The sequence below is a fragment of the Uloborus diversus genome, chromosome 3 (genome assembly GCF_026930045.1).
Source record: "Uloborus diversus isolate 005 chromosome 3, Udiv.v.3.1, whole genome shotgun sequence".
Classification (NCBI taxonomy): Eukaryota; Metazoa; Arthropoda; class Arachnida; order Araneae; family Uloboridae; genus Uloborus; species Uloborus diversus.
The window spans coordinates 102747995-102772206 of NC_072733.1; the positions used below are offsets into that span (position 1 = coordinate 102747995).

Genomic DNA, 24212 nt, shown 5'->3' on the forward strand with positions numbered 1-24212 from the left:
CCAAGACAGAGGAGAGGTTCCTCTACATTTGTACTGGTTAACTCCAAATTTTTTATTTTGTCACTTACCTACATCCCTTTGCTTCTCACTGCCTCATTTGTGAGTATGAACATGGTCAAGGAACTACTTGGTCCTTGCAAAAGCTGGGAAAATGTTTATCAAACAACTTACTTAAAGTGAAAAATCAACGTAAAAAAAGCAAAATCTGAAGAAAATACAGCATATAACTATTTCAAGGTTATAATGGAGCCAGTTCAGTGTAAAAAGCTCACCAAGTTAGTGAACGTTTTACTAAAAAAAAGCCACATTTTAAAGAAAAATATTTCCATGATGGGGACCTCCTACTAGGATGGGTCAAAAAAATTTTTTTTTTCAAAATGTTAAGGAGCAGAGGATTAAAAAGGTGCTAAATGGTCTCAAACTAACATGTGTGAAACTTTTATTCCATTCTGATAAGTCTTTTTGCCTCTGGATTGAGTTTGAAATTTGAATATCCTTACCCACAAATAGGATACTTCCATCTAAGATTGCAATAATAATAAATGTTACTTCGTTTACAGAAACAAGTGATCAAACTTTCAATTTGCACCTAGTTTAAATTCACACTTGCCATTTTAGGTGTTAGAATTGGCTGAAAGGTGTGGGTGTGACTTTTGTCAAATGCTCTCTGCCTACTGTGCAACATAAATGAACACTAGCGCAGCCAGAAATGCCTTCTGGAGTTTTTTTTTAAATCAAAAATACTTTCCGGAGGGGTTTTTTTGATCAAAAATACCTACTGAAGGGTTTTTTTTTTAAATCAAAACAGCCCTTTCATATGCATATACTACTGTATTAGAATATGCATTTTTATTAAAACCAATGGCTCTGGGGGATATTCTCACTCCCAAAACCGTAAACCCCCTCCCGTGCCACCGTAAATGAAAAAGAAATTAAAAATCTACCTCTTGAAATGCAGTAGCAGTCTTCTGAAATCATGTACAAAAATAACTAAGAAAATAATCAAAATCATTTTACCAAGCTGGTAAATTGCTATTCTCAGTTTATCATCTTACAGATATTAATGACTATGTTAGTCCGGGGGAAAAAAAAACATGTGAGGGGGAGAGAAATTACAGCTTCAGCCTCAAGGAGAATGTGGAGACAGTTTTAGTATTATTGCTTCATCGCATCTCTTCTATCGGATACGAACAGTGAGGATAAATTCGAAGGACCTTTATAAGCTTCAAACTACAAATGTTTATATTGATAAATTTACTACCTACAAGCAATACAGTGGACTTTAATTTGCTTTCACGGATATGTCAAAGATACAAAGTACCAGACAGGGCTGCAGCTAATCAGGGCTAACATCGTGCTAATCAAATTCTACGTTTGTGTGTTTCAGTGGAATCTCCTTCTGAAAACGTAATAATTCTTGCAATATAAGTCGTCAAAGTTTATGCTCGAATCTGGTTTGCTATCAAAAGTTATCCTTTATGTGCAGATTGGCTCAGCAGTTGTTCAAAATCACTGCAACTAGATATTTATCCACTGAGTTGAAGTGCAAAATAGATCCCATAATCCAAAGGAAGTGTTTTCACATGTCCTAAAAATTGATGTATTGCGATGCTGACAAACTTGGAACAGCACATCCGAGAATTGGCAGCGCGTTGAATTTTGTTGGATTTTAGAAGCTTGTAGTGCTCAGCAAAACAGACTCCTAAAAGACAAATTTTTCACATTCTTGTTGTTAAGTTTGATGCAGCAGAATCTTACATTGATCGCTCCATGACTGGAAAAATGTGTCTGATCCACCAATACTGAAATCAATCTCTGAAGAAGATATTCAAATGTTTGTTTTGGGCCAAAAAAAAAAAAAAAACTGTTTACTATGCCTGCCATGCCATACACAAAAGGCTATTAAAGGCAGGGGTGCCCACCAGGGGGATTCATGGCACAGACTGCGATATTAAAATTTTTAAGAAGGTTGATTTTACAGATTTTTGACCTTTTTTTGGGGAGGAGGGGGGGGGGGGGCTCTCATTCTTAGGGGTACTTCCCAGCATTGGAGGGGGGCACTAATACCCTTTGGGGATGAGCACTCTTGTGGAAGGGCAATTAAAATTGTGACATAAGTTTCAACCAGGCCTGTGCTGGCCCACCGGGACTTCGGGACGAATCCTGGTGCGCACTCCTCTTACGGTGCCCCATTCTTCATCTCGTTCATTTCGACTCCAAGAATAAAATTTTTCAAAAATCGCCGCAACTAGATTTCTTGAAACCATTATGAATGAAAATAATACAATTTAATAAAAATATCTATATGTCAAACAAAAAATGAATACGGAAGCGAACAATTCAGAGCTGGATCTAGGGAGAGCAAGCTGAAACTCTCGTCCCCGCAGGCCCTGCTCTAGTAGTTTTGCCGCCCCAGGCGATGTTGGTAAGTGCCACCCCATGAGCATATGCTCATCGCTACATTTTGAGCTGCAAAAAAGAAAAAAACTAAGTGACAAACTTCATTTTCTTTCCCCTTCTCTTCCTGTTTTCTTTGTCTCCTTACATTTTGCCATCATGAAATTTACCACCCCTAAAATCTGCTGCCCTAGGCGGTGGCGCAGGTCACCTACCCCAGGAGCCAGGCCTACCCTGGTTCTCGGCGGAACTTCTAGGGACAGCAAATTGATCCTCTTTGTGTTTCACTAAACCCTTTATGTGTTTTCATAGAAACTTGATATAAAGACTTGAAGAAAGGCGAATCTAGATGAGGCTTTGGATCAGTTAGGCACAAAAGCTGAATGCCCTTCCTTTGACTTCACCAAACATTGCCTAAAAGTGCATTTTCAAACCTCCTATTTCGAAGTGTTCGAAGGAGATCACCCACCTACTAACCTAACATCTCAACATGTAGCCTGAAATTGAACTTTTAAAACTGAAATTTGTCAGAAAGGATTGCGTAGCAAAGATAGCCTGAAATTTGCGTCGTTAATATTCCAATTTGGAAAATTTTCCGAGGGAGATCTCCAAACTCTTCTCCACCTAACGTCTCTAAAATTGGCCTAAAATTGGAATTTTCTAAACTTCAATTTTGAAAAAACTGTGGACTCCCCTCTCCCTCCCCTTCCTTTCCCTAAACTCAACATTAAAAACTTAAATTTTTGAAGAGCATAAGAGAAAAGAAGAATTACAGTTTTAAGAATTTCAGAGGGTGAACCCCTTAATTCTCCTTTTCCAAAAATTGTCTAACTTTGACTAAGTTTCGAAAACGATTTTTTGAGTGAACCCCGAATCCCCTCCATACCCCCTACCCCTCTTCCACCAAGCAAATTCTCATGCTGCATTTATAAAACTTCAAAGTCAAACAACAACCGAAGCCGAGACGTCAAATCCCAAGCATCTAGCGAATCCCCAAAGATAGTGAAAAAAACTTCTTAAATACTTATATTCAATACAACTTGCAGCGAAAATCATCGAATCCTATTTCTTTCCCTGCCCAACGTCACCAAAGATGGAGTTCAAAGCCGAAAAATTTCTAGAAAAAAACCTCCGAATTTTCCGCATTCCCTTATTGACATAAAATTGCGTTTTTAAAACGTTTATTTTTTAAACCAAGCTTATCCCCGAATAACTTTAGATTTGAAAAATAATTGAAGGGAAACCTCAAACTTTCATTTGCTAAAATTAGCTATGTTTGACGTCAATTTAGAAAAATTCTCTGGGAGAAAATCCAGATCCTTAACATTTTTTCCACAAAAGATTGACTTAAAGTAAGTAAAAAAATTATGGAAGTTCGTTCGGTCTGCGATTCCTCCTCCCCTCCACTACCCCTTTTCTGTCTTTTCTCTGACATTCCACAGGCTGCCTAAAACTGGCCTTTTAGTACGTGTAACTTTTGAAATATATCTCTCGTTCAAAGCAATAAATTGCACAAAAAGGAATTTCTCCGTTTTAAATTTATCAAAAGTTTTATAAATTCACTCTAATTCTTTTTTTCTCTTGTTAGTTAAATGTTGATAGTTATTTAAAGAAAGATGGATAAGGGAGGCAGCTTTAAGTCAAGACATTCCCAAGAGTAATGCCCTTCTCTTCCTAAAAAATCCTACAGCTACAAGTATCCCTAGCCCTACTCCCACGCTTAAAGTTCGAATCGGTATGGTCAGACTTGAAACAGAAATGGATCTACGGGACGAGATTGGAGAAGAAAAAATTCCGAGAGAAGGCCACCGAAACTCTCCTCTCATTCCATAACTACACAAAAAAAGTCTACAATGGCGTTTTCACAGCCTGAATTTCTAAAATTTTTTGAGGAAGTGAGTACCCAAGACCTTCAGTCCATGCCACCGATGATAGTCCAAAATTTTTCGTTCTTAAGGTTCTGTTTCTAAACACGGCCGAGAAAGATATCTTGAATCCCATATCTTCCCCTGCATTACCAAAGGTCTGGAATCGGGTTTTTAAAACTCCAATATCGAAAAACTTCCAGGGAAAGATCACAAAACCTCTCCTCTCCCTGACGTCACACATTTTTTTTTCTAAAATTGCGCTTTCGAACTTGAATATCAAACATTTCCGGCAGTGCTGAACCCCATGCCTTCGTCTAACGCCAGCAAAGATAGACCTACAGTTGCAATTTCAGGATTTAGAGCGAATCAGATCCCCTCTATCGAAACACGAAGATCGTTCGAATTTGCGTTTTGAGAACTTCAATAACAAAGTGACTGAGGAGAAGTTTTGGAATTCGATTCTTTCTCATGAAACTATTGAACACGGTCAACTTCCGCATATTTACAATTTTAACTTCGAAAAATTTCTGGGGGAAGGTCCCAAGCCAATAAAGATTGCGTTTTTGGAACTAAAATTCTGAAAGTTTTCCGGGGGGAAGTTCCAAACAACGTCGCTTTCTGTGACGTCAAGAAAGATGGCCGGCGATTGCGTTTTTACGACTTCAATTTCAAAAAAAAAATCCGAAGAAGAGCTCTTAAGTTCACAATCCCCTATTCCCTAAAATCATCGACAAAGATCGTCTAAAAAAGCTATGTTTTTGAAAGTTCAGTTTTGAAAAATTACCGGAGGAGCATACCTGAAACCCATCTCTTACCCTAATGTCATGGCACATAAAACTCCCGTTATCAGGCCTCAACATTGAAATATTTTCGGGGAAAGGTTTCAAACTCTTATTTCTCTAAAATTTTTGGAAAAAAAATGTCTAAAATTGTGTTTCTAGAGCTCCAATATCGAAAGTTCTGAGGTCACTGCCTTCTTCAGCGTCATCAAAGATGGCTCAGAATTTCGTTTTTTGGACTTCAATCCCGAAAATTTTTCTATGGAGATCCTCCAAACCCTTTTTTTCACTATTACTGAAAATGGTAAAAAAAATGTCATCCTGATATTACTACTTCTCATTTGGGTCATTCCATACAAAATGAACAAAATTCACAAAAAAGTGGTGGCCGCATGGTAATAGATTTTTATGAAATTTGGTATACAGGTTCCTTTTATGCCTATATAAAAACATCTAAAATATTTTTTATTTGAATAGTTACATGAAATTGAAACTTGGTCAAATTGAACAGCATTCTCATAAATGCTAAATATTGCATTTTTGAAGGCTTGTATCTTATTAACTATTTAATGAAAACATATAAGTTATACGTTGTTGCAATCTACGGAATAGGGTAATTAATCTGACATCAGTAAATTTTCAAATTTATTATAGTTAACTTTTAACCGAGTTTCAAAAATTGCAAATGTTTCAGTATTCTCATTATTAAGCATTTTATTTTGTAATCTCAATCTTTAAGGAATGCATTAGCTTTGATGAAATTAATACCCAATAATGTGCTAAGTATCATAAAAGAAATACCTTACTTTTGAAGTTGTATTTTAACTCCTTTGTCTTCAAAATCAGTTTTAAACTTAGTGACATTTTGTAAAATGATGATTTTCCCCTTTACATACACAAAAATTCAGAGAACTTATGAGAGAAAATTCATACAACTTTAAAATTTTACAAGAATATAGAGCTTTGTTTCAACTATTTGCTTGAAGGAAATCTAAATTGGTTTTCGATTTTCAAACGTAAAATAAAATTCAGAAAAATAGCATTTTCTTTGTGTTTTATGGGTCAATCCATACAGGTTCCACGGATGGGTGCGCACCGTTTTTAATTTTTTTTTTGAAATTCATATCCCTAAAAGCTGCATATGAAAGATGTTTAAAACCACTTTTATTTTTTCTCTCAACTGGACCTTTGATTTTTTAGAGGTCATCAAAAGTGATTTTCGTAGTCAAAAATGGCACTTTTAGACCTTTGCATTTTGGCCAAAATCTATTTGAATTACATTTATGAGTTATTTTAATGCATTGATGTTAAAGAGCATAAGTTGATAGTCTTATATGATGAGTTACGTTGCTCTTAGTTAATAATTAAAATAATGGCAACAGGTTAGACTTCAAGGTCAAATGTAAAAATTTTACTCATTTCAAAGGAGGATAACTCGCTTAGGAGACGGAAATACAAAATGAAATACGGCAAAAACTAATCACTGGAAATATGCTAAAAAGAATATGTAACTGTTGCTGTGCTGTGTGTTTGTGTATCTTTTATAGATTACAGCCCCAAAAATCGAAAAAAAATGACAATTTTAGACCCCTGTAAACCAGAAGGGGATAGAATTAAAAATAAAATTTCTTGGCCAATTTAATATTCCATTCAAGTACTATACATGTTATATATATTGTTTTTTGTATTTGGTTTGTAAAAAAGATACAGGTATTTGAAATTGAGAAATTTTGCTAGTCAATTCACACTAAAACAAATAAAAAGTGTGAAAACTTCATTGCACCTTCTTAAATTACGTATATTGTGCCCTATATAATACATTCGACTGAAAAAACATATTGTAATTTTCAAAATAACTATTTTAATTTGATAACTTAGAAATATTTGAACATGAATGAGTAGTTTATACTGTATGGAACCTGTATGGATTAACCCTTATGTGAAATTACGAGAATTCAAAGAACTAGATAAACGACTAAATGATGCAAAAGCTAGTACATCTAACATTTATTTCAATTTTTTAAAAATGTACTGGTATAATGTGAATTTTATTAAAAAAAATTGCAGATAAAAATTATATATCAAGTAATAATTATACATAATAATAACTTCAACAAATACATCAAAATAAATGTTTTTTTTTTCTTTCTTTCTTTCTCTTTTTGCTCTCCACAAAAAAATCTTTTAATCTGGCTAAAATTTGTGGCTCATTTTTTGTAGAAATATCTAGTTGAAGACATTAATAGCACTTTCATTAATATATTTCTAGTAGTTTCAGACAAATATCATTTTTAATCGGTCATGCCTACTACGGTGACGGTCCATGTGGATTCAGTAAGTTAAGAAAATCACTTATCTGAAAAAATATCGATGCATAAAATCAATATGTAGAAAAACATTACCTAGTCACAAATAGTTACTATACATATATAACAAACAAATGAAATTATTGATGTTGGATTTAGACCTAATCTCTAAACTATTTCTCTTCAAACATATGCTCATTTCACTGATGACTGAAATAAATGTGAGACAAGGAGTTTAGGTGTTCAATTGTTAATTGAGATGAAATTATGATAATTTCATATCTCCAAGACAGCTATGGGTGCTTCAATAAATTGTTATTGAACCTAACTTTCAAGATAGATAAGTTTTACTGATGAGACAAAAAAAAAAAACTATTTGCGATTGTAACAGGCAGAAGAGGAAAATGTCTTGCATCTATAAGTGGATTCTTGTATGTCGTATGCATACTTGTTCTGGCGGATAATAGTTTGATAGTTTATCAATGGCATAATAAGCACTTTTGCCATTGATAGTAGAAAGAAAAGCCCGCTGCTTTCCATTAAAAATTAGATTCATTGTGGCAAATGTTGTTTAACTGACAATTTTTATTTTGGAAGGAAAAGCTATAACTAAAATAGAGACGAGTTTCACTGTTGTGAATTAAACGAGATGGTCCTCTGTCCATATCTTTAAACTCAGTATGTTCTTTAAGAGCTATTTTTTTCCTATAGCACGAATAGCGAGGAAAATTCAACACAATAATTAAGGAAACATTTCAGCAAGTACTTCATAAACATGCTTTTGAGAAAATGAAACACGAAAGAAATGGTTACATTTGCTAAACTTACAATAAAAAGAAGTAACTAATGAAATTTTTACCTTAGTTCAAGTTATTCTAGTAGCAAAAATACGCTGATTCCAATGATTAAAATTTAGTAGCATCTAAAAGACACTTCAATATGTTACGTAACAAAAATTGAATAAATTTAGAGCATTCCCGTATTTTCAAAAAAACATCTATATAGAGGAAAAATGAAATTTTCGCAAATTTTTGACATTTTAAGTACGATTTTGTCATCAAGAAATTCATAAACAATTACTAAATTGGAGCAGATAGTTAGTTATAGTTTTTCAATCTGAATCATTTTTACTGTTATTTTTGCATTAAAAGAGCTAGAAGAGTGATTTGAAATCTGAAGTAAATTGGCCAAATTTCAATCTTTGTTAATTACTCAGATTCAAAAAAAGATCCGAATAAATTTTACTTTGCTCTTTCCCAATAGAGATTTGTTTATAGAATGTGGAAGTATTTATTTTTTAAGTGTACGTTTATGAATTATGGAGTTATTGAGTCACAAACTGGCTGCATTTAACTCTGAAAATTTAGGTTTAGCGTAAGTATCAACTTCTAATTTCAATAACAAAGCAATAAACAGTTTTTAAACTTCCATACTTTGCATTCCCTCATAGATATGCATGGTTTACATAAACAAAAATTTTCATTGAAATCTTTGACATGTCAGACACAGCTGATTTGCTCATTTCGCATGGAATGACCCATTTATAAAAAAAAACAGATCAATTGAGAATTTAATTGATATTCAATATTAGCTTCCGAGTCCTCAAACGAATCTATGGTTGAACGGTTTGCGAAAAAGTTAATGGATCCAGAATACTGTTGAAATTTTTTCGTTCCATTCTTGATATTCGAAACACTTAATTTTCAGTTTACCCTTTTAATCACATATGTATATTGTTTTATGAAAAAACGAGCTGATGTGTGCATCACATGACTTCCTTTTACTCCAATTTAATGTCATTTCCCCATTATTCGCTATTTTAATGTGATTCAATATTTATTCTCTAAATATCACCAACAATGGCCAAATTGAAACCAAAAAAAAAAAACTCCGCCAAATTTGTCGCCAAGTTGGCGACAAAACTTGGCGACCAAAAGACTGGCGATATATCGCCAAGTGTCCGACAAATTATAACGCCACTTGAGTTTACATCGAAATTAACAATGATTTCCCCCCAAAAAGGTGCAAAAGACCCCCTTAGGAACATCCGAAAGCAACCAAAAGGGGAGGTGCACAACTAGACCCCACTACGAGTCTATGTACCAAATTTCAACTTTCTAGGACATACCATTTTTGAGTTATGCGAGATACATACGCACATACGCACATACACACATACATACAGACGTCACGAGAAAAGTCGTTGTAATTACCTCGGTGATGGTCAAAATGGATATTTCGCGTGTCTATACATTCTTAGGCACTTTTCCGCATGTGGTCGAATCGAAAAAAAAACTCAACATTCATTTGGGGGTGAGCAAAATGGAAATTAAGGGCGATTTTTGAGTGAAAATTTTTTCGCGAATACAATACTTCCTTTTTTGTAAAAGGAAGTAAAAATGATATGCTTCATTTTTAACTTCTCTCTCTTTTTTTTTTAAATTTCATTTTGAATAGTCACTCCTAGAGATAAAAAACAGTTGGAAAAAAAACGGAAAATTTCCGAAAAAAAAAAAAAAACTTTTTTTTTCCAAAGGGGTTAATTTCCACACCAGAAAAATTGAAGAAATGAATTTTTCCAACTTTTCAGGAAGTTTTAATTGAAATTTTCCGCAAAAAGTGATTCGAAATTGCTTATACTTAAATGCTGATGCCACCCCTCCTTGTATGTTAAAATACAGCCTAACTTTGATAATGCAAGTTGTTGTATGATAATATAATTTGCATATAGATCAAAAAACTACTTTTTGCAAAAAAAAAACCCCACTGTGCAAGCAATTTTCTATGTAACTTTATTAAAAATGAATAAATTAACAAAATACAATAGATAATAATATGAGAAGAACTTTAGCAATCGACAAATTAATTGTTTTCAAACTGCCGCCTTTTGAAGTAATACAGAGGTGCAATTGCTTATTGAAATTTTCATTCAAGGGCAGCAAGTCCTTTTATCAATCCTATTCCCTATGAAGCAATTGGTTTAGAGAGTCCAAACTTATGTGTAGTTTAGGGGAGACCTTTGATTCTAAAATAGGTCATACAGTGTAATAAATGGGATTGAGGTCTAGTGAGTAGAGCGGCCACTCTAAAGACGATATGTCAAAAACAATGCGCCTTGCACCAGTCTTGTCTTTTTGGCAGTATGAAGTGGTGTGGAGTCACTTTTTGATTCATTTTTGGTCCTCACCCACAATTTTTGAGCAATCACGATTGCTTATTGTTCTCATTTGACCGTTTTTGGTGTCCGTGCCTTTTTCAACTTGAACCAGAAGCCTATGCAGCACCACCGCCCACCGTCCTCTGCTGGCGGCGTGTCGCGGCTGCTCCGGTTTTGAGCTATCCGCTTCTCCTGGTCAGAGGTGTCCATGTCCTACACACACTCACGTTCACACACATACACACACACATACACTCACATACGCCTACGTGCATACACAATGGTCTGTGCACACACACAACTATGCACACGTAACCGCCCAGGAGGAGAGGCAGGCTTGGGGGGGACAGGAGCCGTTTCTAGAAACAATAACTCCAATGAGTAGGTCCTGTCTCAGTTCGTGATTGCGAAAAACATAATTTGAATTAAAAATTTCAGAATTCAAATTAATTTTCTTTTTTTTGTCATTGTGCTGATTCCATCACAGACAAAGCCAGACTTCGGATTTTGACGATGTTTAACATTTTCTGAGGTACTTGGAGTGTCTACAGACCAAATCCTATTATTCTGGGGGCTATGAGCTAGTTGAAAGGTAAATTAGAGAAAGGTGTCTCTTCCAGCGTGGACTTGCAGTCCGTCTCAAACGTTGCTGGCATCTGTGGAGTAATACAAATGCCTGAACTTTTTGGAATGCGTAAAACTTCTGTTTGAGCTGTTTTTGTTCTTAGTCGCACATATCGGACACCAATTCCCCATCTTACGAACGACTTCTCTCACGTCGTTCCCAACGACGAGAGAACGACGACGACGAAACCCAAGGATTTCATTGAATTCAATTCGGGATGATCTGACGATTAACTGAAATATTTATTGTTCGTTTTTGTATTTTTATGAGACATTGAGTATCATTTTCAAGCCACTTGAAGTGGCGTAACAGATCAAATAATGTTTGCCGAGACACAACAAGCAAAGAAACTGTCGTTCTACTTGGTTAAACAACTTTAAAATAGCAGGTCTTTTGCTTAAAATTGTAAGAAAACGGAAAAACAATACATACAATAGGAGATATGTTGTAAATTATTTTACAATTAAGTGAGAGACAAAAATAAATAAGAAACTCATTAACATAAAATTACTTTACTTCCGTTTGATGATGCAATGTTTGTCCGAGTTTTTTTTTATATCCCGCACCCTGTATACTGCCGTGCTAAGCACAAAAGTGGAATCTGCAGTTGAGTTCAATATATTTGTTTCCAATGCTTTTCTTTTTTTCTTCAGATTTAAAAAAAATATACAGTTCCTGATCAAATGACACGAATGAAAATCCCAAAACATTTTATTTATTAAGTAAAATACGAAACAGAGAAAAACTTGGCTATAATAACCCAGTTTTGTTCAAAAGTGCAGGTATGACTACTTTTACTACTGTGCTTAGCATGGCCGTATGAATAAACTGAAACTCTAGTTTAAGTTTTGGTTCAGCTTTAGAAACCATTACGCAGTTTTGGTTTGGACTTAGACTGGCTGGAAAAAATTAAGACTCAACAGCTTTCATTTTCAGACAGTAAAGTTACATTGAAAGGAAGGGAAATCATACTTATTTTTAGGGATGCACTGGATATCCGGTATCCGGCTGATTTTTTAACTATCCGGAACTATGAGGTATCTGATCCGACAAGCCACTCCGGATCCGGATATCCGACAGTTTTTTGCAGGATATCCGGGCAGTTATCTGGTAAAAATGTGAGAGATATCCGGGGTTGATGTGGGGTTATCTGGTACGAAATGAGGGTTTAATTTTGACATTTACTTTTGCAAAAATTCCAGTTAAAGCTTTCACTGTTTCATAAACTTTTCGATAATGCTTTCTCTTTTAATTGCTGCTTCAAAAAACGACCATTCCTCTTCAAACCTAGCTTCTGGCATTCCCCCGCGTCATCCCCCCCTCTCCTTCGCGAATCTGCTGACGGTATGTTGCCAATAATTTCTCCCTCCCTCTCTCACTCTATCTGCTTTAACACGCTGAAGTGAAAAGTCGACCTTGAAATGGTTCATATCAAAGCGCTTGAAGTTGGATGGAGAGGGCCGTGTTGAAAATTAAAATACAGTGAAGTTCCGACTTGCGGGAGGAATGCATTCCACTGACTCCTCTCGCGTAAGTAGAAATTTAGCGTAGTAGAAAAATGTATGAATTCGGATTTTTAGAAACACACTAAAAAATTTTAGGCATTTGTAAACACCTCTCACACTATTTTGAACCATTTCTGAACTATATATTACCGTTTCTTGCATAAAAAAAGCTGTATTATTCAACATAAAACTCTGTTACAATGTACAAAATTAATGGTCAATGGGAGAGAGACATGTAAATAAAACAATATAGTTACAGTGTATTAATAATTTAATAATGCACGCTTTGGTGCCATTATATCTCATGAACATTAAAACAAAGAATGAAAGAAACTAATGAAAAATACGGGAATAGTTGCACTGAAACAAAGCAATGTTTAGAGTAGTTCGAGTAAATTCGAGTATTTTTTTGGAATTTAGTAAAATTTCAAGTTGATTATTTAAGCAGGGTTCGCGTTTACGCGCTATAGCGGGTTATTTTACGCAAATTCGCGGGAAAGGGACGCAACTTCCGCGAAAAACTCGGGTCCCAGGGACCCAGAAAACCCAAAAGATAAGAACCAGAAAAAAAAAAAATGGGGAGAAAATGCTAAAGATCTACTTAGTAAATGCTTTTAAGCTTCAAATATGACCAGGAGAATCAACAGAAAGGGACTAAAATGACCCTATCTGTTTATCAGCTATTCAAACACACCCCAATTGTGGACCAGTCAATGGAATTTTTAGTGATAAGACTGGAGCTTACAGTGAACTCCTGGGCAGAGCTCATGGAGTAAGTTCATAAATAGTCCCATTATACTGTATTCTAAGAATAAGCTTTCCCTCAACTTTTATCTTGAGGAAATTCCTAAAAAACAGAAATGAAGACTAAAAATAAGAGAGGTTTTCAATGCAATCTTCAGGATTAATACAAGACGATTGTACAGTAAAAAATATTGCAATTTGGCTTTCATGTAACCAGAATTACTTTTGAAAATCATCATTTTGCATCCCCAATAAAAAGAGGGGAGAAAAAAAAATGGCGAACATTTTCCAGATCGCGCTAAACACAAAAAGTTCGGAACTTAACCATTTTTCCTTGTTAAATTGCTTATGAATACTTGAATTTTATACAAAAGCACTTTAAACCTTGTTCTTTTTCTAATAATTCATCTCATTCTGATGGGGTTGTTTTTATTTGGACTTGCAAAAAGTCGGGTATTAATCGATCGCGCCATTTTCAAAATGGCGCGATTTTAAAAATAGAACAAAAACCAAAAACAGATATTTGAATGAGTCACAAATCAAGTCAAATATACTGATTTAAGATTGCAAGAATGAGCAATTTTCACACTCATATGAGAAAATGTTTCGTTTTTGCGATCGCGATTTTTGTGTTGGGTTCATTCGCTTGTGATTTATTATTATTATTAATGTAATTGCCAATGATAATTGGGAAGGGGGGGGGGGGGGGGTCTGTTCGCTTTTTATAACTAAGAAAAATTTCCAGGAAAACAAAGGTTAAGGGAGGGCTTTTTGCTTGATCAATCAGAGGTTTTATATTTTATGGTAAAACCCATTTTCAAAGTAAATTTTGAGTTAATCTCATTGTAACTGACCAAAGAGTTTCTCACATAACTAAGTCTTGCAAGTGTATTAATTGAAAATAATTTTACAATGATAAAATCACAAAACACAATAGGGCAAAAAGAACCAATTTATTTTATTTCATGCCTCCCCCCCCCCTCCAAGTATATAATATTTTTTATATTATTCATTTACACACTGTTTAAAATTTAAGGGACTCATTTTTTCCACCAAAGGACCGCAAATCTATTTCATTAATGGGTCCCTGTGACCCAGGTTACAGATAGTTGAGCGCAAACACTGTTTAAGAATTGGTTTATTAATTTATTTTTAAAAGCTGTGAACGTGTTTAACACGATTCTTAATGGTTTGTTTAAAATGTTAATTTGCATCATTTACGAATGTGAATCTTTATTTTCTGAAATTAAAGTGAAATTTTCAGTTGATTATTTAAGTATAATTTTATTTAAATTTAAAAAAAATTGTTAACATGTTGAGAACGACTTTTAATAATTTATTTAAGATATTAATTTGCATTTTTTAATAATGTGAATCGTTATTTTCTGGAATTAAAGGGAAGTTTTAAGTCGATTACTTTAAGTTTATTAATTTGTTTTTAAAAAGTGAATGGGTTGAGAATGACTCTTAATACTGTATTTAAGATGTTAATTTGCATCTTTTAAGAGAGTGAATCTTTGTTTTCTTGGAATTAAAGTAAAATTTTTGGTTGATTATTTTAGCAGTAAGTTTATTAATTTGTTAACTGGGTTGCCCATCTAGGGGGGGGGGGTGGGGTAGGGGTATTTTCTCTTTTTGGGGGGGCTTTCTATTTGGGGGGTATTTATGGTTTTTAGGGGGTGGGGCCCTTGCTCTTAGGGAGGGCAACCCCTGTATTTAAGATGCTAATTTGCATCTTTAGAGAATAATGTACCTTTATTTCTGGAATTAAAGTTAAATTTTAAGTTGATTATTTAAGTTTATTTATTTTTTGACACTCAAACTGGCCCTGTTTTAATATTATCTTTTCTTAACTTGTATGTTAGAAAAATTTTACACGTGTATTATCTGTAATAAAATATGGTTTCAAAGCAAAGTTTTATTTTTTGTTTATTTCTAAATTGGAAACAAGCAAAAAGTATTACTTTATGATGAAGTTTAAAAAAATTTCTACACGTCATGCATATCTAATAACAACTACGACTTATTATACGACCTTTAAGATTTCAACTATGAATAATTAAAAGCTTAAACCATGTGTACGTTACATACAGAATTAATTTTTGCCGAAAGTTTATCTCTTTCGAAAAAATCTGTCGAAATAAAACAATATTTTAATGTTTCATTTTATATGTAGCACAACTCCTAAATTAAAATATAGAGGCTCTAAAAAAGTACATTTGAATGTACTTAACATGTTTTTAAAGAAATGATGTGTGGAACAAGTTTGATTATTGTTTTGAAACGGCGTTGTAGAAAAATATGCGAACATGTAATGCAATCGAAATGCCGGATATCCGGCCCAGATATCCGAATCCGGCAGGTAAGGGGGCGTTGGATATCCGGTATCCGGCAAAATCACTATCCGGTGCATCCCTACTTATTTTTCTTTCAAACAATATCAATCATGTTTGAAAAAAATTACAAATATTATTTTAAGTTTCACTGGCAATCTAAAATAGAAAATGTAATTGTTATGATTAGACGCACTTTACCCCATTAAAACTGGCTGCACGACGACTTGGCTCATTTCTGGTGTTTCACAAAGAAAGCTCTCAGTTATAAAACAAAAAGGTTTTTTCCCTATTTAATCTTACTTTTATGTGTACTGCTGTCAAACAGAAAAAGATGATTTGTGGATTGCATATATTTTTTTAATGCTTAACCCTTCATATGTTCCAAGAAACACAGCGCTATTAAGAAACCCTATTTTTATTAATTAAAAAAATCAATTTTTCCATTTTTTCCGAAAAAGACGCTTTTTTTCCACCATTTCAAAATTTCCGGAAATTTTCCATCTCTAGTCACTCTCCTCCCCCATATAATGAATTGGTTATCTCCCCCCCCCCTCCAGTTAGTGTAGGAATACACACCTGACTTGAAAAATCAGGCGCCCCCAAGCTGGTCTTTCCACCACCCTCTTTAGGTGCCCAGCACGGGCCTGGTTTCAACTACATTTTGCAAAAAGAGAAGCTTTAATAAAGAACCAACTGGAGTCCAGGAAACTTATGCCAAAACTAGATAGTAATTATTTTCAAGATATTTTAAGATGAATATTTTTAATTTTTCAATAAATGATTGATACTTGGACAACCTTAAGTTGTTATATATATTTTGTATTCTTCTTTTTAAATTTTTTTAATGAAAATAGATTTTTTTCCTTAAATACGTGTTTTTCAAACTCAATCCGGAGGCAGAAAAATGAACTCCTAATCAAATGAAATTTTATGTATAACCTTAAAACTTGATTTGGCACCTTTTTCTTGCCCTGCCTGATGGAAATCAGAAACTTTTTTTTTCCATAGGACAATGACCCACCCTAGTGTCTACCCACCTGGAAAACATGGAAAACCTGGACATGTCAGGAAAAAAAAATGTTACTGGAAATGTCAGGGAAATTAACTTTTGTCTGGAGAAAACAAGGATTTTTTTTAAATAAAACCAGTTTCAAAAGATGTTTTCCTTTTTTCTTTTTTTGTAGTTTAGTATAATAAATAAATAAATTTGGTTTGAAATTCATGCAACTTGAAATCACTAAATGAAAACATTTCTTTCCTTAAACCAGTTCTTCAACCCCACACTTTTGTTTACTAGTCGTTCTCTCACACCACAATCTCCCCTGAGGCTGAGACCCTACCAAAATTGAAAAGGTTCATACCTTTCCTTCCTCACACAACAACTTTATTTCCTCAAGCCAGTTCTCCAACTCAACTTGTGTTCTCTAGTTTTGCACATCCAATTTTCCATGGGGGTTGAGATGTTTACACTCCCTAACAATGGTAGTTAGATTGCTTCTGTATCTACTAATGAAAAACTGAGAACTATGGTAATGAAACCCATACCAGTTATAGATAAACTCTTTAAAGTAAGATTATTGTTCTTAAGTTGATTACTCTTAGAGATCACTGTTCAATTTCAGTATTACTTAGGTTTTTGTGTATAGTTCTTGATCACTAGAAATGTTTGTTAATTTATGTTTAATTACTTTGAAATAATTTCTCTTGAACTAGAGCCAAACAAACTGTAAAAATGTCATCAAAGAAATGTTATTCCACTGAAATCTTGTTCCATTCGGTGGGTAGAGAGCTCTGCTGTTGCACAAAGGGCTTTAAACATTTTGCCACACTTAAAAGTCTTGGTTCAAAAGGCAGAGGTTGCAAATGTTGAACCGAAATACAAATGAATACCTATGACACAGTGAAATGGATGTTAAAGTACAGTGAACTATTGGAAGCAATGTTAAGTTTGAAATGTACATTAAACAGTGATATAAATGTGACGTGTATAAAGTGTCACATAAGCACAGCGAACCATTAAAAAAATAGCGAAAGTAGCAAAACTAACCTTTTAAAAAGCACATGGGAAATATTTTGTTCAGGGTATGGAATACCTCGGAAGAAAAGTCAGGGAAGTTGAAAACATTTTTTGATTAAGACACCCTGTTTTATTGCTATTTAACCAAAATGAAAATGATGTTTATATTTTTAATACAATTATAGAACCCTAAAAATTAAAACATTCCACGGGAAAGAACACAATTTTAATAGTTGTTAAACAACATTGTACAATAAAAAAATTTAAAAATAAAACTATTACTTTATTGTAGGAAATTAGTCTTGATCAATCGAATTTAAATGATTACATATAAATTTTGGTCAAAGTATTCAAAAGATCACAAATGACCTTGCTGCTGTCATACCAGTGATTTCGTTTCGACTCTAAATGACAATGCATTTTTACCCTTTTTTAAATCACCAAAACTGTTTTCTCATTTTATTGAAGAAAAATATAAAACATTTACAGAAAAAAAAAGTTTTCCTATAATACTTGTGTATAAGAAAACCAACCAGTCCTTATTGGCGAATGAATTTAAATTCCATTGGAATGATATATTAATCGGCAGTTGTTAACATGCACATAATATAAAGAGTTGGCTTTGTTCAAAAAACCGAGTCAACTAGTCTTTTTAAAATATTTACTTCAGTTAGCATAGTAGCAGGAAATGGTACAGGGTTTTGCAAATACTTGTTTTAGGGAAGTACTTGAAACAAGGCTGTCTGATTTTAACCTGGCCAAAAAAGCCAGCGGGATTTTATAGGTTTAAACTAGTTTTTAAAAAAGCTGGCTTTCATTAAAATCTTTCTTCTCTTTTTATTTGAAAAAAATATTAGACAAAATAAAATTAAAATTTGCTTAATATAAAATCACAAAAGAAGGAGAGAAAACTATATTCATTGGAAACATGACTTTGTTTAATGTAATTTAAAAAGAAATGTTATTCAAGATCGCATGTCATTGCTGCCACATGAAGTAAAGAGAAATTATATTATATGTCACATAGTTTTCATTTTCATCCTATATTAAGGTGCTGATCTATAGCAGCACAATCTAAATTATGATTTTTATTAATGAATGCAGAATTTACTTCACATGTGCCCCCTATGTGAACAATTGAAGACTTTTTTAAAATACCACAAAGTAAAGATTTTTTTTTTTTTTTTTTTGCAAAAAATACAATGACTCAAAAAACTATTCCATTAAGGAAATATTTTTAAGCTCAGAAATTTATACAATTTTTGAAAAATAAAGAAATGAAAAACATTGTTCACCTGTGCCTATTTTCCCCTATAATTCAATTTAAAAAAAATTGGAAGAATTTTGGAGGTTCCGCAGCAGTTATTTTTATTTTTGTTGGTGGGGAGGACGGGTGATGAAATTAAAAAGTCCATTAACCCAGGAAATTCTCCAAGCAGTGGGCAAACACAGCATTTCGGCGTTTCTTTTCTAAAAATGTATCTATAATTTTCAAATCATGAAATTTATTATTGAATCTGTACTTAAATTTTTCCAATGATTACATTGCAAAGGAAGGTTCTTCAATTCATTATTCATTTTTCAAACATCTTGTCAACTATTCCAATAAATTTTTTTTTTTATAAACTATGTATCAACAGTTTTATTTATTTTTTTTTTCTTAAGAATACCCAATTTTGGGCATTTACTCAGGCCTCGGGTAACTAGGCTCAAAAAATGTTTACCTACCCACTGGGTACTATTTGCCCGATCTACACGAAGCTGGGGTAAATATTTTTACGCTTTCACTTGTGTATACTGACCAACATTATTTTCCAATTAACAATTCGATTCGAAAGCCAACAACTGGAAAATTCCAACAAGAATGCAGCTTTGTATTAAACTAAATGCACTCCATTTAATAAACAACATACCTGTTCCATAAAAAATTTAAGCTGTTATTAATATGCATGTTAAAACAAACTGCATCAAAATTGTATCTCGATATGCAACATATAAGAGGGTGCATTGAGTAACTAAACGATTTGACTTACTTCGTAAATTAAGCAAGAACCTGATAAATTGATCCCGTTTTCCTAACTCTTATCAAGAATAAAAAGTATTACGGAGTTTTTATCATTCCTTTATGCACCTGAAAACAGAAATTTATTTCATTTTATATTCATAAAAATAAAGAAAAGGAAAATTAAATTTATATGAAGCAATCAAAAAAAACATTTGCATCACATTTGCTCACCCGCAAAATGAAGTTTACATTTCACTCATAAGCATTTAAGCATCAAGCATTTCACTTTACCGTCCCTTAAATACAGCAAAATCCAGGCGCAATATCAAAAAAAGGTTGCTGGATTCTGTTGCTTATCGCCATATTTGCTATTTGCTGTTATTGCTATTCAGAGTCACAACTGACTTCAACTGTATTTATGTCCAGGACTGCATACTAAGTGCCTTGCCTCCATTATTTTATGTACCGATAGATGACAGCACCATCACCGGATCGAACAGTTAATGAGAATTTAGAACTAGTCCAAGAGCTAATAGCTACCTGGTGCTAGCACCCCCAGAGGTATCGTTTCACTTGGAGGACATTGAGACCACGAGCATATTTAACGTCGCCCAGTCCCCTTTAATGACGACGGTGGGTCTTCGACCAGCGAGGATCGAACCCGAGACCCTCCGGCCCCGCCATATTTGGCGATAAGCAAAATGAAGCAATAAAGGGTGCCCCTACTCCGTGAAGCGTGAAGCAATTCTTTTCATACCACCGTTACGGATGGAGTTAAGTTACTTCATTAATGGTGTACAGTTAAGAAAAATAAAACATTTAACATAAACAATTTTTTTTAACGATTTCATAAACTAGTTTATAATTAAACTTAAGAACTATTCCTAAACTGTTTTTTATTTATACAATTGATTTTTTAATTACTTTAAAAATGTTTTTAATATCACATAAGAGGCAAATATGAAAAGTTATTTAAAAAAATTCGAATTGTACCACATTTGAAAAGCAAACACTAACTAAGCCTTAAACAAACAAACAGTTAGGCAGTTTAAATAAAGTTACTTGTTCTATAACTTCACCGTGAAATTTGTTACTTGTTAATTGATTAATATAATCATGGTAGAGTCATATAGGGCCCTAAGCTTTTCAAATAGGGACTCTAATAACTCATTATGGGGCCATCTGCGGACAAAGGTTCTGACCCCCCTCCCCCCACCAAAGCAATGCCGTACACCTTCAAATAATACTGCCCCCACCCCCCACCCCTCAAAAAAAAGAGACACCATAAATGAAAGAAAGAAGACTCCTCAAAATACTCCCCCAACTCCCCGAAGAAAAAAAATCAATGACAAAGTTTGCGCCATGATCTGCAGGGGTGCCCATTCCTTTAAGAGTGAGATGCCCGAGTAGCATCAACTCATCGGCCGATCATCGGCCGTTCATCGAAATCCGATCAAACTTTGATCGGTCGATGATCGGAATCATCGGTATCCGATGAATTTTGCTCCCTATACCGATGAGATTTGGAGCAATATACGAGCAGTGCTTTTCCGAGGCGATGAATTTTGGATGAAAATACGATGAGATTTGGGCCAATATACGAGCAGTGCTGTTCCGAGGCGATGAATTTAGGATGAAAATACGCTGAGAAGTAATAACAACCGCGATATAGGGACAAGCAGGAGGAAAAAAAATTAACAGTGGGAAGATGGGTCCGTCATCTTGGATGATCACGTGACACTTCCGCCATCTTTAAAACTTTCAAAAGGGGTATTTTCGGTTGACGTCATTTGGGACACTTGTTTGATATACTTTAATTTCTTTTAATAACTTGTTTAGATAATTTCTAATTTAACTTTTGATGAACGTGATTCATGAGCTCAATCTAAGTCGCTGTAGCCGGGAATCGAACACTAGACCTCTGGATTATACCCTGTTCGCACTGACAAGTTAACCCAGGTTAAGAAGTTTAGTGAGTTATCTTTGGCAACGATTTCGCTTAACCCTCGTCGGAAAGTGAGTTAACTTAACCCACTTTGGCAAACAGGGTCAAGCCTCTGATCTTAGTTAAATCGGATCACGTGATCTCGAGCTGCAGCGAAACTTGTTTACATTTTGCTGGCCGCCGCGCCAAGCGCATTGAGACCAAGCGCCATTAGAGCAATATGGGAAACGTGTATTTTCAGTCTTAAATTTTAAATCATTTTAATTTTTTTCAACTACTGACAAAATGTCTACTTGAAATTTCACATTTCAGATCGGCATTTAAGATTGTTGAAAAAGTATTTTAGTGTGTTGGTGTTCATGAACACGATTCATTTTTATTTGCTTCAAGCTAAATGGAAATTTCATGTGTCATTTATTTCTTTTTGAATTCCATTCTTTGTACATATTGACAGAAAATTCTGTTCGTTTTTTTCTGAAGAAAAACTTCATCAAATACTACAATATTCTTCCAGTTTTAAAAGTAGCGAAAATCATTTTACAAACCCCCAATTTCTTATTGACAACTGTTAAACATGTATTTATTCCAATAATTCGCCAATTATTTTTAATGCACGTAATAACTTTTGCCAAAACGCTGACATTAATTGCCATCAAGTACTAAAGAAGTACTTTATTACCGCATATACAGTAGAATCTCATTAATCTGGACTAATAAAGGATACAGGTTGTCCAAATTAATGATATTAATAGTTAAACAAAATGAACTATAAATTGAAACCAGATACCTGTACTGTACACAGTAAAAATTACAATCACCCCCAACTTGCTGTTATTGACACCATAATAAAGGCCTCGTACATAGCACATTTTTTCACTTTTTTTTATAGAGTATGTACATCTAAATGACTGTTCGGATTACACGCAGTTTAATAGGATCTGGATTTATACTTTATTACATTTTCATGTGACATGAAAAAGTAGTTGGACGTGCTACCCAGCTAGCCCACGAACATTCGGCCAACGTTAGCTTATTACGTTAGACTTATGTCGGCCTCTTACGTTAGAACATACGTTAAAGTGCACCGTCGGAAAACGGTTATCCAACGATTGGTTTCCAACGTTATCTCAGCGCTGTTCCTACGTAAAATGCAACGGTGAACCAACCAATTCCAAACGTTATTCCAATGTAAATTACAACAGTTAAACAACACTTCTTAACATTATCCCAATATAAATTTCGACGCTTATCCAACAATTTTCCAAGCTTAACGTTAGCTGCAACGTTAGACTGATTATTTTCCGACGCTATTCTGATGAAAAATCAACATTTAAGTAACTATTTCCCAATGTTATTGAAATTTAATATGCGCAACCTTAATAGTGTGCTACCTCAGATTGCTTTCCAGCCTATTTCATTTGATTTTTTTATTATTTTCCCTCATCAAATCAATATACTTTACCAAATATATATCAAATCATTATTATTTTACAAGCGTAGAAATAGAAATACTAAAAATTAAAAAAATATGCTGAAGCATGGAAATTCTTATATGCTAAAATAAATTAAAATATAGTAGAGAAATAGTTGCATCATGTATAGTATCTATAATTTATGTGACTTTTTGCCCTTTGTGACATCATAACCTTTATTGCTACCTATGATTGCTCTCAAACCTGTTTCATTTAAAGTTTTTACTATTTTCACTCATTACATCAATATATTGTTTCAAAGAGTAAAAATGCTAAAAAAAAAAAATGCAATTTATCATTCCCCTATCATTTACAAACGTTTCAATAAAATATGAACAAAAATTAAGATATTTATAATTCTTACCTTTTATTTTTCTGAATAATTACTCGAAAATTATCTTCATAAGCATACATTAGTTTCTTTTTTCTTTTTCAGGAAATATTAATTACCAGCAAGGTTATTCTTAAGACAGAATAAAATCTTTGACTTTAAAATTCTGCCATGAAAAATAACCTAGCTTGTTTGAAGGTTCAATTTTGCTTTGACCTGAAATAAGAATTAAAAATAAATAAATAAAAATAAAAAAAACATACGCATACACATTCAGTTAGAATCTTCATAACAATTAAAATGACGTGGGTTAAACTTGAATATCATGAAAACTATATATTTTATTGTTTTGTCGAACTATTATACTCTCCCATTTCGTTAAAAAATTCATGTTCATTGACTTTTTTTTTTTTTTTCATTTTAGTATTAGGGAAGGAATTTTAATGTATTTTATCCATCAACGAGAAAAGTTCATGCAAAGACACAATTTTATTTCTATGGTAAATTGCACATGTATTGTGCGTTTAAAATTACCAAAGCTAAACAAAGGAACAACATGAAATTCTAAAACGAATTCAAAGCATTCACAAAATTCTCTAAAAAAAACTAGTCAAAGCATCTATCAAAAAAAAGAAAATCAGTTCGAATGAGCAAAAATTTCAAGAATTTCGATTCATCGGAGACCCCTCCCTCCCCCCCCCAAAAAAAAGATAAAATTCCCCTAG

The 24212-nt window shown here is 33.7% G+C and overlaps 1 protein-coding gene across 2 annotated transcripts in view; it reads right to left on the reverse strand.

Moving 5' to 3' along the window:
- The window catches only part of LOC129218148 (uncharacterized), a 336406-nt gene extending 316381 nt beyond the window's left edge, over window positions 1-20025 (reverse strand). For both annotated transcript variants that reach the window (XM_054852364.1, XM_054852365.1), the window contains exons 1-2: window positions 19971-20025; window positions 19768-19865 (exon numbers count right to left, since the gene is read on the reverse strand). The gene's annotated coding sequence lies outside the window, so the exon portion shown is untranslated. The remainder of the gene's footprint in view (window positions 1-19767; window positions 19866-19970) is intronic.
- Window positions 20026-24212: the final 4187 nt, after the last annotated feature.